Genomic DNA, 14,272 nt, shown 5'->3' with positions numbered 1-14,272 from the left:
CACGAAGAAACCATGACCATCAAAGTAGTACTCTAAAAAGATCTGAAGAATATTCTAGAAAATGATAATGAATACAATAATTCCAAGAATCTTTATTGGGGAATGAATCCCCCAGATAAGGCCAAAAAAAAAACCAGAAGGAAAAGGTAAGGAACTAACAACAGGAAAACAGAATAACAAAGATAAGTCAATATATATCAGTTATAACCATAATGTGCATGGCCTCCACTCATCAATCAAAAGGAACAAATAGGCAGGATGGATCAAGAAACAATCAACAATATGCTGTATATGAGAAACACATTTAACTCAAAAGAAAATTCCTACACTAAAAGTCAAAAGTAGCAAACAGTACTTCATGTGACAAGAACCCAGAAAAAAAGCAGGGGTAGCTATTCTATTTGCAGACAAAGTGGATTTCAAGCCAAGACTGATCAGAAGAAACAAAGAAGGTTACTATATACTTGTTAGAGGAACAATCCAAGAGAAAGATATATATATCAAATGTCAAAGCATCCAACTATATAAAACAAAGACTAATAGATGTGAAACCTCAGATATGCACTAATATAACTCTGGTGCAAGAACCCAGTGTCCTATGTTCACAAATATGTCAACTAGATAAAAAATATCAAAATAAAAATATGAGAGCTGAATCAAACTTTTGAAGACTTAGTAGATATCTAGAGTGTTCCACTCAACAGAATACACATTCTTCCCAGCCATACATGGGACTTTCTCCAAAATAGACCACATACTAGCTCATAGGACATGCTTAAATCCAAAGGAATTGAAATTATCCCATGCATATTATTAGATCATAGTGCAATGAAACAAAATCAATGACAAGAGAAACCACAAAACTACATAATTATAAATTAACTCCCTCCTCAATAACTGATGAATCACAGATAAAGAAAATTAGACAGTTTGTACATTTAAAGATAATGCTAATATGACATGCCAGAACTTACGGAATGCAATGAAAGCAGTCCTATGCAGGAAATATACAGCAGTGAATTCCAGATCAGAAAAACAGAGCAAGTTCAAATAAATAACCTGATATTAAACCTCAATCTTCCATTAAACAAAAGAGCAAGTTAAGCTCAAAGCATATACAAAGGAGGAAATTTTAAAAAGCAAAGAAGAAATTAATGCAGTTGAGACTAAAAAAACAATACAAAGGATCAACGAATCAAAGAGTTGGTTCTTTGAAAAATTAAATAAAATATACAAACACTTATCCAACCTCATCGAAATAAAGGAAAGAAAAGACCCAGATCCATACAATTAGGAATGAAAACAGCGATATCACATTGGACCTTGCGAAAATCTAGATTAGTATCTACTTTGAGAAGACACACTCTGATAAGATGGGAAACTTGTAAGAAATAGATACATATGAATTACATAACCTGAGTCAAGAAGTCATTATCTTCATAAATAACCCAGTGTCAGTCAATTGAAGAAGTAATTAAAAATCAAAAACTACCCACAAAGAAAAGTCCAGGTCCTGATGAATTTACTACTGAATTCTACAAGAATTTTAGAGAAGATCTAATGCCACTACTTTTCAAACTGTTTAATGAAATTGAAAGGGAAACAATATTCCCAAACCCATTCAAGCATTACCCTTATACCAAAACTAGCAAGCATTACCCTTATACCAAAACCAGAGAAGAAGCCAACCAAAAAAAGAGAACTATGGTCCAATTCCCTTAATGAACATAGGTGCAAAAAATCCCCAGTAAGATAATAGCAAACGGAACACAGCAGATCATCAAGACGATTGTATGCTATGACCAGGGACACAAGGGTGATTCAACATATGCAAGTCAATAAATGCAATACACCATTATAACAGAGCCAAGGACAAAAACCATAGTATCTCAGAATAATATGCAGAAAAAGCTTTTGATAAACTCCAATGCTCATTATTTTTTTTAAAACCTACAGAAAATTGGAACAAAATGTCTTTATCTCAATCTGATAAAACCCGTCTATGATAAACCAACAGTGAACATCATACTAAATGGTCAAAAACTGAAAGCTTTCACTCTAAAATCAAGAACAAGGCAAAGATTCCCACTATCACTACTCATGTTCAATAAAGTTATGGAAACTTTAACCAGAGCAATGAAACAAGAAAAAGAAAAAAAAAAAAAGGAATATGGGTAGGTAAGGAAGAAGTTAAATTTTAACTACTTGGTGATGATGTGATAGAAGACCCTAAATTTAAGTTCCACCAAAAGACTCCTAAAACTAATAACCTAGTACAAGTCAGAACACCATTCCTGTACACAAATAACAAACTCACTGAGACAGAAATTAAGGAAACATCTTTCACAATAGCATCAACAAAAATGAAATACATAGGAATCAATCTAACGAAGTTAAAGACCTATACAATGAAAACTACAGTACTCTGCAAAAGGAGATTGAAGAGGATGTCAGAAAATGAAAAGACATCCCTTGTTCTTGAAAAGGCAAAACCAATAGAGTGAAAATGGCCATACTTCTTTTATATAGAATTAACTTTTATATAAAATGAACACAACCCCAACCAAAACATCAATAGCATATCTTACAGAACTAGAGAAAACAACCCTAAAATTCAGAAGAGGGCCATACTAGCAAAAACAATTCTGAGTAATAATGACAAGGCAGGGTGCAGCACAATTTCTGATTTGAATTTATATTGCTAAGCTACCATAATAAAAACAGCATGGTACTGGGGAAAAACAGAGCCAAAGATTAATGGAGCAGAATAGAAGATGCAGAAATAACTCTTAAGCACACACAGCTACCTTATCTTTGACAAGAGGGCTGAAAGCCTACACTGGAAGAAAGATACCCTCTTTAATAAATGGTGCTGACGAAATTGGCTTTCCACATACAGAAAATTGATCCTACACTCATATTTCTTGCCATGGACTAAACAAAAATTGAAATCAAAGATCTAAGCATAAAAACAGACAATCTTCTGGAAGATAAAATAGGTAAAACTCTTAAAGATATAAGTGTAGACAAAGATTTTATGAACAAAACCCTGATTGCACAAGAAACATTACAAAGAATCAACCACTAAGGTTATATTAAATTAAGAAGTTTTGCACAGCAAAAGAAACAATCAACAGATTGAAGTGACAACCTACAGAATAAAAATTTATCAGCTACTCCTCAAACAAAGAACTAATATCCAGAATATACAAAGAATTCAAAAATAAAATGACCCCTTCCAAACTTAAAACCCCAATCCAAAACTGGGTATCTGAAATGAATAGACAGTCCTCATATGAAGCAGTACAAATCAATTATATGAAATAATTACATGAAAAATTGCTTAACATTTCTGGTCAATCAAGAAATGCAAATGACAACAATGCAGAAATTCCATTTCACAACAGAAGAGTAGTTATCATCAAGAAATCAACCAATAACAAATGCTGGGAACGATAATGTGGGAAAAGGAACCCTTCTCCATTGTTGGTGGCAGTGTAAACTGATAAAGTGTTATGGAAATCAGTATAGAGAGTCCTCAAATAACTAAAACTAGACGCTCCATTTGATGCAGCTATTCCCTTGTAAGTATCTTCTCCAAAGAGTTAAAAGCATCATATCGATGTTTATAGCAGCATAATTTATAATATCTCAATCTTGGAAATAGCCCATATGAGCCCATCAACAGAATGTATACAGAAATGTGACGTTTATGTCCAACAGAGTACCACTCTGCTATAAAGAAGGATAAACTTGAGTCATTTGTAGGAAAATCGATGCACCTTGAGACCATAATCTTAAATGGAATAAATTGGACACACAAATTTAAATATCACATTGTTTCTCCTGTGAGAAACTCGATGAATAAATGAGCATAACTGAGAATACATATTGGAAAGTAGGAAGAACATGATCAGATGGGAAGCAGGACAAAGGAAGGGGAAAGAAAAGGGAAGGGGAAGGGAAAGAAGAATGAAAGGAATAATAGAAAAAATTTTTTGTAAATGTCAAGGGAAATAAGGGTTAAAGGGTTGGGAGACAGAAAAAATTAAAATACATTATGTACAGGTACAAAATTCCTGTGGTGAGTGTGATCAATATGTAGGACAGATAAGTACTAATAAAGTCAAAAAAACTTTTAAAAAATAACTGAAAAGTTTAGAACTAAAAAGTTTGAAATAAGGCCAGCTTAATGTCAAATAAAATAACGAAAGAGAGATCTTAAATATGGCTCAATATTGATTTTCAAATCTGAAGGAGAGAGATAAGATAGTAAAACAAATAACCCAAGCCTAAAGAACTTAGAGAATTATGCTAAAACTTCTAAGATGTATAGCATTAAGTTTGAGAATGAGAAGAGAGAGATGTGTACAGAAACAAAGTTTGAAGAAATGATTGGAAACTTTTGAAATTTTGTAAAAGATAGTTACAAATGCAAAAAAAAAAAAAAAAAAAAAACAACTCAGTGAATTCCAAGCAAGAGAAGTTCAGTGACAACAAACAAATTATAAATTGATGAAAACAGAAATTACACTTTAAAAAATGGAAGCCACATGTGGTGGCACACACTTCTTTTTTTTTATTTAAAGAGAAAAAAAGAGGAAATTTTTTAAAAAGCAGTAAAAGGGTACAAATAATACAGAATTTCAAGGAAAAAAATACAGTAAGATATCACTAGTTAATAGGTTACATATTGTCATCTTTGAAATAGTTGTCCAAATTATAAAATTAAAGCATGTAAAGTGAACATTCATACAATGAGATTGCAGACAGTGCCGATCAATGATCAACAAAAGTTCAGTAATATGGATTTCCATCCTACACACTCAAACATACATGCAGTTATATCCCTTAGACCACCTTCCTTTCCTCTCTTTTTAATAACAATTACACTTTTTGGGTTTTTTTACTCCCACAATTCTTATTATTTTTTGGAGAGAATAAAACCTAACGTGGCTAAACAAAACAAAGTCGGTTAGAACAAAAGGATGGGCATAGTACATGATGTAAAAATAGAATATCAGGTGATCTAAACTGGTTACCATTGTGCCTCTTGCTATTTTTTTAAAAAGTTGCCTATATCATCAGGTATAATAGAATTGATCAAAACAGTACAGAACAAGACCAATAAAACCTACACTGGAGACCTTACAGGATTTCAAAAGAAGATAATAGTCAAACCACAATGGGCATCTTAGTGAATCTCATTGCCTTCAAAGTGGTTGCCTATACCCTCAAACTTGATACTATCAAACAAAATAGAATATAGTAAAATCTGACAGAACAAGATGGGGAGAGCAATACTGGGGATCATATCAGGTTAATAGGAAAACAAAAAAGTTACCATAATATATCCCGCTATTTTTTAATTTAGTTTTCCCTTAATTGAAAAAAAAGTAAGAAAAAAATAGATTAATTCTTAAAAAGGGTGGGATTGAGGTAAAAGAGGACATTGTATTAGAACAACACAGGTCAGAACCGAACAATTTAAGCATCATCGAGAAATACAGTCTTTTTGTGTGTGTGTGTGTGTGTGTGTGTGTTCTTACCAGTACCAGGGATTGACCTTATGACCACACGCTTGCAAGGCAGGCGCTTATGCCACTGAGCTAAATCTCCACCCCGTGGCACACACTTCTAATCTCAGCACTCCAGGAATCTGAGCAGGAGAATCAAAAGACCAGTCCAGCCTTGACACCTCAGCAGTCTATTAAAGTTTCAGTTTCATGTATCCCTCTCCTTGATCTACATATACAGTACCTGATAAATTTAAATATTGAAACATCCATGAAAGTAGCATGATTTTTAAGGGAATCTGAGTGTGAACTCATTTGCAAAGTAAGCTTGGTTAGCATCTGATACTTCTATTGCCTATGCAAATAGGAGTTTGAGTTTTCATTGTGTATTTAAGGGGAGACGCAACTAAAAGAACAAGAATTAACCAAGAAGCAAGCCTTCCCTGAGAACCAGCACCATGCAGGGACCACTGCCACTAGGGGGACAGCTAGACCCTGTCCCTTCCAGTGCACAGGCTGGGAAAGGAGAGCAAAACTCCTCTCCCTACCCCAACAAGCCATGGCTGATTGGGAGAAACACAAGCTGCAATGATAGCTATTGAGGTGAAATGCAATTTGACACTCGTGTGTGGTGTTTCACTGACTTTGCAGGTCTAGGGCTGGTGGTATGATCATCTATTCAGAGGATAATGGTACATAGTGTGGCATCTAGGGGGAATCTCCTTCTGAAGGTAGTAGGCATTGTTAACTCCCTATTATCTTGTTCTTAAGTCCTGAATCATTTTCATTGTTTTGTTGGGCTAGTTTTTATTCTGTTTTGATTTGTTTGATTTTGTTATATCCGATGGCACAGGCAGCTAGTTAAAAGACAGCAAGATATATTATGGGAGCCATTTTGGATTTACTATTGTCTTGTTTTGAAGTCCTTTATTGCATTCATTGTTTTGTTTTTACTGGTTCTGTTCTTTTTTGTTTGATGTTTACAGGTGTCTGCAGCTATTCTGAAGATGCATTATGGTAGTCATTGTTGATTTTGTGTTGTTTTGAAGTCCTGTGTAACTTACACTGGTTTGTCTTGATTGGCTTTATTTTGTTTTATTTTGATCAGTTTTATTCTCTTTAAAATAAAATTTAAAAATTAAAAGAAAATAAAGTGATACACAACCAGAAGGAAAACAATTGCAGAACCATTAGGCAGTCCCAGTTGCTAGGACCTTTCCCTGGAGAAGCCCAGTGTGTTCTTCCTCTGTGAGAAGGATACCAGGAGATGGGCCTGGGGGCCTGGGTGTGCACAGACTGTGCTCCACTGAAGGTCACCTGGCCTGAGCCCCAGGGATCCAGATCATGGCCACATCCTTCTTCTCGCCCTGCCAGCCTCAGAGCACCCTGCCATTAAGTGCAAACAGCAACACCACAAGAAGGCGGAAATCACCTTTGTCTCGGCTTCATGCTTCGTGAAGTATGTCAGAGATGACACCTGTCCAATACAGCAGGTAAACTTATTCTTGGCCGTTCTCTGGCCCCGCAGTTAACTCAGGTGCTCCCTCCCACCAGTTGGCACATCCTGGTCACATTTCCTCAGGCTTCACTTTCCCAGGCAGTTTCAGGTTCAGTAGTCCTTCAGGAACTCATCGAGGTGTCTGCCTTGGCCCCCTCTTAGAAGGGTGGACCTCACTTTGCTCAGTAACTTCCTGAAAAAACAATAGATGCAAATCTCATTGTTACCAAGAACAACATAATAAATACCTGAGGGAGTTCCTCATAGAACAAGCCCCTTGTGGTTCCTTGTACAAATGGAAGTCTTCAAAGGAGTGAATTCATCCCCACCTTAGCCAGATGCACCAAGGTGTGCACACACTTGCCAATTTCCCTAGCTACTAAATCCTCTTGGCACATAGTAAGGATTCTATCTGGTCACTCTGAGTTCCTTAAAATGAATGACCTATGATTTTATTACTGGATGTCAGAATCGCTTCAGAGGACTCCAGCTCCTGACAGAGGTGGTTCCTCTACTTTCTATACCCCATGCTGATTCTGCTCTCCTCTTTCCCACCCAGGTCCCCCCATAGCTCCATCCTATCCTCCCAGAAGGAGCGTGGAGCCATAAGGAGATGATGGACTTAAAGCATGCACTTAGTAAGATTGTTTGGTCATAAAGCAAATGTCCTATCATATTGCCAGGATACTACTACAGTTTATTTTGTTTTTCCAGGGCTTTTGCTGCAAGCAGAAGTGATCAGGGAATTATACTAAGATTTAAAGGTGAGTCAAATTTAAATTGCTAATGGCCTTACTGTTAAGAAGCCAACAGCTATCTACTAGCAAGAAAGAACCCATGGACCCTGGTCCATTCCTCAGTCTCTGCCATGCTTCGTGCTATAGTTTGAATGTTTGTGTCCCTCTAAAATGCATCTGTTGACATCTGACCCATCAGATGATGGTGTTAGAAGGTGGAGACCTTGAAAGGCAGCGTAGGCCATGAGAGTGGATAAATAAGATTAGTGTGTGTCCCTATAAAAGAGCCCTCAGAAAGACCTAGTGCCCCTTCTATCCTGTTAGGACATGGAGAAAGCATACATTATATGGGCTCTCTCAAGACTTGGAATATTCCAGACCCTTGATCTTGTATGTCCTAGCTTCCAGAATGATGCAAACAAGATTTTTGATGGCAGCATAAGTAGACCAAGGCATTTGTCCTATGTTATTTGATTTTCTTTTAGTTTAAGGTGAGAAATAGTCAGGAGAACCAGTAAGTTCCCCCTCAGATCCTAGCTCACCTGCTATCTTAAGCTGTGACTCATTCCTAAGATGCCACAGTTGCACTGGAATAGGAGCAGAGCTGCCTTAAGAACTGCTGAGACCCAAGCCCCATCCTGTTTCTGGAATGCCCATCTCACATCAAATTGAAACTTTCAAATTTACCCATGTCATACATGAAATGCAGTTTCTACATGGCTACATGATGATTGAAAGCATGATTAACTGCTTTTCATAAGCAACTGTATCTGAGTGATTATAAATGTTTCACAGACATTTAACTAATGTACACAGATTTGGCCTTTTTCCTGGTTTTCTTTTCATATTTTGAAACCAGTGGATAGCTCTCTTTATTTTTAAGTGTGTCCATGGTGCTGCCTCTCTGAGATACAATGGGAACAAGAGCCTTGCACAAGGACACAAAAATGGGCCAGATCCATGGCACATGCAGCACGTTTGACACTTTCACCAACTGTGGCCCAAAATGCTGGGATAGAGGAGGAATTTAGGGATCTAATGCCTACTGTCACTCAGCTATACCTCTGTTATTTACTGCATCTTCCGAACAACTCTGGACTTGGAATTATTATCTTCACATTGCAGAGGAAGAAAGTAGAGCGCAAAGAGACTCAGTGTGTCTCAGCACTAGAAAGTAGGCTTTTGAACTTGAGTTTCCAAAAAGCCTCCAAAATCCCGTCTTTCACTATGTCATGACTCCTGAAAGGACAGCAGAAGGCCATTGCTGTCTACCCTGATTCTTAAAATCAGATAAATATTGGCTTATTTCAATGATTGCTCAAGTGCTCTGTATCTTTCCTCATGGCTGGGATACAATACTTAATACCCACAACCAAAGAAAGGTTTATTTTGGCTCACGATTCAAAAGTTTCAGTCCACGTTTAGTGCAAGGCAGGAAACAGCACAAGAGAGGGGCATCCCAATGAAAAGGCACTCATGTCAGGCAGGCAGGAAGCAGAGAGCAAAGGGAGGAGCCAGGGTGGGAGATAAATCCCTCCAGGTCACGATGGGAGTAACCCAGCCTTCTGCCAGACCCTACTCCCTGCACCGGCACTGGACTTCTAAATGCAGGCATTTGCAGTAGGACATCACAATAAGAACCATAACACTGTCATTCATAGACCTGCTTATGTCACTTAGAGACCAGCCATTCCTTCTTTCTGGTGTGTACTTTCTTAATTTTTAATTTTTTAATTTTTTTTTAAATTTTATTTAAGGAGAAAAAAAAAACCAAGAAAGGGTACAAGTTATACAGATTTGCAGAAAAAAATAAACAGTAGGAAATCACTAGTTAATGGATTACATATTGCCATCTTAGAAATAATTGTTCAAGTCACAAAATTAAAGCTTGTAAAGTGGACATTCCAACAATGATACTGCAAACAGTTCTGTTCAATGATCCAACAAAACTCAGTGATATCATTTTCTATCTTATACACTTACATATACATGCAGTTATATAGTTTAGAGCACTTTCTTTTGCTCTCTTTTGTACAATGACTATTACACAATTTGGGTTTTATTGCTCCCACGATTCTTATTACTTTTTTGAAAGAGAGTAAAACCAAATGTGACATAACAGAACAGAGTCGGTCAAATCAAAAGGGTGGACATAATAGATAATGTAAAAACATAATACAAGGTGATCAACAATGGTTACCATAATGCCTCTCACTATCTCTAATAGAATTGCCTATATCATCAGTCATAATAAAATTGAACAAAACAGTAAAGAACAAAACCGACAAAACCAAAACATTGGAGACATTGCAGGTCTTCAAAAGTAGATAAAAGTCAACGAGAATGGGTGTCATAATGGATCTCACTATCTTCACAGCTGTTGCCTAAACTTTTGAACCTGGTACTATCCAGCAAAACAGAATAGGGGAACATCAGTCAAAAACAAGATGGTGAGAGTAGTACAGGGCTTAAAATCAAGATAATGGAAAGTCAAAGTGGGTTACTATAATACATCCTGCTATTTTTATTTATTTTTCCCTTAATTAAAAGGATAAAAATAAAAAAGTAAATAATGGAGTGGAGATTGAGATAAAAGAGGGCATAACAGCCAAACAGCGCAGATCAAAACATAACCAGTTAAGCAGAATAGTGTTTCACCACAAGATAATCCTGACATAAAAGTAGTTACCATATTGTCTCTTTCCTTGAAATCCTTGAGTACAACTTCGTATACTGTAGCATTAAATATATCAAAACAATGTAAAACCATTTAAGAGAATGACAGCATTACAGGGTATTTAGAATCGACTAACCGAAAATGAACAATGGTTTCTGTATAATCTCCTTGTCTTTAAAAGTTTTTGCTTATACTATTATACATAATAAAATCCAATAAGATACAACCTGTTTAGACCAATGGAGACAGAAGAACAAAAGCTTGATGAGACTTCAAAAGAAGATGATACTAAATCAGTATTACCTATTAAGACATCATTTTCTCCAAAATAGCTGTTCCTATCATCCAATCTTCTCTGCCTCATTTCTGTTGAGCTCTTTTTCTGTCATTAGTAGTCAGTTTGTCTTCTTCATTTTGTTCTCTGCTCCATTCATTGTGGCCTCCCCGCCACTATTTCTGGATTCTTTGTATTTTTCTTTTTTTAGAATATCCTGCAATACTCTCTATAGAGTTGAATTGGTGGTTGCAAATTCCCCCAGTTCCTCTTTATCCTGGAAGCACCTTGTTTTTCCATCAATTTCCAGGGACAGTTGTGCAGGATATCTCAATCTTGGCTGGAGATTATTATCTTTCAAAGCTTGAATTATTCCCCCCCCACGCTCTTTGTGATTTGATGGTTTGTGCAGAGAAATCTGCTGTAATTCTGATGGGTGTTCCCTTGTAAGTGGTCTGTTTCTTGTCTCTGACAGCTTTTAATATTCTGTTCTTGTATTGAATTTCTGGAATTTTTATTATTATATGCCTGGGTGTTGCTCTGTTTGGGTTGTAGGTGGCTAGGGTCCTGTATGCCTCATATATCTGAGTATCTTTACCTTTTGCTAAATTAGGAAAATTCTCCTGGATTATTTCTGTGAGTAGCTTTTGTAGTTCATTTGATTGTGTCCCTACTTCTTCTTTTATGTTCTTAATTCTTAAGTTATGGATCCTCTTATCATCTTCTTGTCTTTGTATTATTGCTGTTTGTTTCTTTTTATTTTTAAGAAGTTTTTCATTTCATGCTCCCATATTACAAATCTGCCCTCCAGTTCAGATAGTCTGTCTTTAGTTTCTTTCAAGCTGTTATGCCAGTTTTCGATAGAGTTTTTAGTTTCCTGGTAGTCCCTTTGAACCTGCTTCACGTATTCTATGCTTTCTCTATTTTCTCCATCAAACAATTCTCCCCTCTTTTTCTGTTCTTCCATTCTACCATCTGTTTTTTCTTGGGTGGTGCTTAGCATTTCTCTAACTATTCTGCTTACTTCTAGCTTCAGGTCATTGATAACTTCATTCCTGAACTGATCTATGAGGCTCTCTAGGTGGTGCTTTATGTCTATTGGTGCGGTGTCCGCTATTACCTGTTTCTCAGGATTGGGGGCCGAGGAGCCTTTCTTGTTGCTGCCTCTCCCCATATTCTTTGTTCCTTATATATGCAAGCGTATATAGGAGACCCAGCTTCTTTCCCTGTCAGCCTCAGTCTGATTGAATTGCGCCGGTTAGGTGTTCCCGCCCACCGCAGTGCACCAGGAAGTTCCAGACAGGCAGCCTACGCGGGGCCGCCCCTCAAGGCCACCGTCAGGCTCTGGGATCTGGGTTGGGCCAGCCTACTGGGTCCGCCAGCAGTGTCACGTAGGCTAGGCACTTCTCACCAATCCTGCCTGAGAGGGGCATTTGTGGCTGAAGTCGCCACCGCGCCCTGCTCCCGCAAGTCTGTCCAGTCCCAGAATGTCCTCCGCTGGAGTCAAACTGTGGTAGAGTGTCAGTTTCTCTCACTCACCTCACCACAAGTCAGTGCACGCCTCGCTGCCCGTCCTGTTTTCGACTCCGTTCACAGATTCCCATTCTCAGAGCTTCCGCGTGTCTCTCTCCTTGCCGAGCCGATGTAGAGGCAGCCGCCGCGCGGCGGGAAACCCAAATCGCGGCTTCCAATGGCGCAGACTCCAGCCTCCACAGTGAGGCTTTTCTGTTCCTGTTCTAGCACCAGGACTGCATTCCAAGTTGGTTTCTCTCAGCCCAGTTCGTTCCTGGGTCAGCAGAGTATATCTCCACCCGCTTATGTCTCCTTACTCCACACCATTCCTGACTTCTGAGCCGGGTCTTTCAGAGAACCTCTGTAGCTGCTGTTATCTGTCCGCCATGTTCTCCCGGAAGCCCGAAACCGCTTTCAGGGGGTTGTGGATGACAGTCGCCATTTTGCTACAATGTCGGTGTGTACTTTCTTGACCAAAATGGCCTTGTGGAATCTGTAAAAGGTATTCCACACAGAAGCGTGGTTGGTTTTGTGTTGTTTGTGTTTTGTTTTTGAAGAGTTATATTTCTGCCATTGTTTGTCCTTTCTCTTAGCTTCCTCTACAACAAACAATCCCTGATGTATGTCCAGACCATAGGACACCTGCAGAAGCCAACTTGCACTTGGAATTCAATGCCGCTGTTGAATTCCTGTTTATCTGCTCCCCCTCCAACTATACTCTCAGCTTCTCCAGGCAAAGACTTGTTGTCTCCTCCTGGCAGTGTGCTCTGGCATTAAATACATCCAGAGTTTTCAACTCCCGCTCTGGTACCCAGCTGTGTATCCTTGGGCAAGTCACCCAACTTCTCAGTATCTTTATTTATACCAGAGAAACAGAGGTTGCCCAACTTACTCCACAAGATTATTACAAAAATGAGAAAGCAATTTGATGTATGTTTAAACACTTTGCAATCAAAGAAATACTACACAAATATATATGGGCATTGACTAAAAGTACTGCAAAGTGATAATGGCAGAAGGAATATTCTGCTGAGGTCTTTTGCCAAACTGAAAGAGTTCATGGACTGCAGTAGGAGCCACTGGGCTTCCCAAGAATACAAGGGCTGCATGAGCCAAGGGATCAAATGTGATGTGGAAGCATTCAGAGGAGAGGTTCTGGGGAAGAAGCAAAAACTGTCAGACGGTGGCATACCTGTGAGTGGGAAGACCTCATCTCCTCGGAAAATAGGCAGCAACTCAGTTTCCAAGTGGTACCAGCTGACCGGCAGACACTTGTAAGATGCTGAAAGCTATTTCCATGCTCAAACTCACACCCAACGTTCGGCACTTACTGCAAGAAAACACAGAGAGGGCACTTTGTCAAACTGTCTAAAGCTCCAAAGCAAAGTGAAAAAACTGCCAGGGTAGGATGGGCTGAGGCTGACAGGAAGGGAGACTCCAAACTCAGAATGAAGGGGAAGGAGGGAGAAAAAGGAGATTTTTCAACCAGCAAATGTGGCCTTAGCAGTTCATGGGAAAATTCTGGGTACAGTAAAGGAGCTCTCTCTACAGCATGATTAAAAGGAAAGTCACCCCTATAACAAAACCCCGAGCAAAGAGAAACCTGGGTACTTGGGGCCCAGCACAGCTGAGCCTCAGCAACCTCCCTGATCCCAGTTTGAATCTCCTTGCTCCCACTTGGGTTGCTGAGAAGCCTCCCCATCCTTTCAGCACTTTTTTTAAACACTCAGCTTTGTTCACATGGTCTGTCTCTGCTAGCATGGTCTTCCAAAGGTTTTTTTCTCTTTAAAATCAATGCATTTGCACTTGACGGCCAAATGGATGAGCCTGTCCTTCTGCACAAAGCCTACTCCATCTGCCCCAACCCCTGTGCCCCAACCCCCCCCCATAAAATCATAGAGGACTGTTAAAAACAGCCAGCTTTTCTGTAAGCGGATGTGTGTATCTTTCAGCAGAGCCTGAGCCCAGGACTTGAGTACAGGGAGTTTATTTGGAAGATGATGCCAGACATGGGAAGTAAGGAAAGGGAGAAGAGCTGAGCAACAGTGCATCCTGAGC

The 14,272-nt window shown here is 38.7% G+C and overlaps 1 long non-coding RNA gene across 1 annotated transcript; it reads right to left on the bottom strand.

The window, feature by feature from the left end:
* Nucleotides 1-6,297: 6,297 nt before the first annotated feature.
* On the bottom strand, nt 6,298-13,546 carry LOC134472727 (uncharacterized). Its single transcript, XR_010042653.1, has 3 exons — nt 13,407-13,546; nt 10,732-12,707; nt 6,298-7,207 (listed from the first exon to the last, which is right to left on the bottom strand). It is a non-coding gene; the product is annotated as an uncharacterized LOC134472727 (long non-coding RNA).
* Between the last annotated feature and the right edge of the window lie 726 nt (nt 13,547-14,272).

Source organism: Cavia porcellus, unplaced genomic scaffold (assembly GCF_034190915.1).
Source record: "Cavia porcellus strain 051 isolate PalLab524CR breed Dunkin Hartley unplaced genomic scaffold, mCavPor4.1 scaffold_24, whole genome shotgun sequence".
NCBI lineage: Eukaryota > Metazoa > Chordata > Mammalia > Rodentia > Caviidae > Cavia > Cavia porcellus.
Note: the sequence above shows the minus strand (reverse complement) of the source record. Positions and strands in the feature narration are given on the sequence as shown.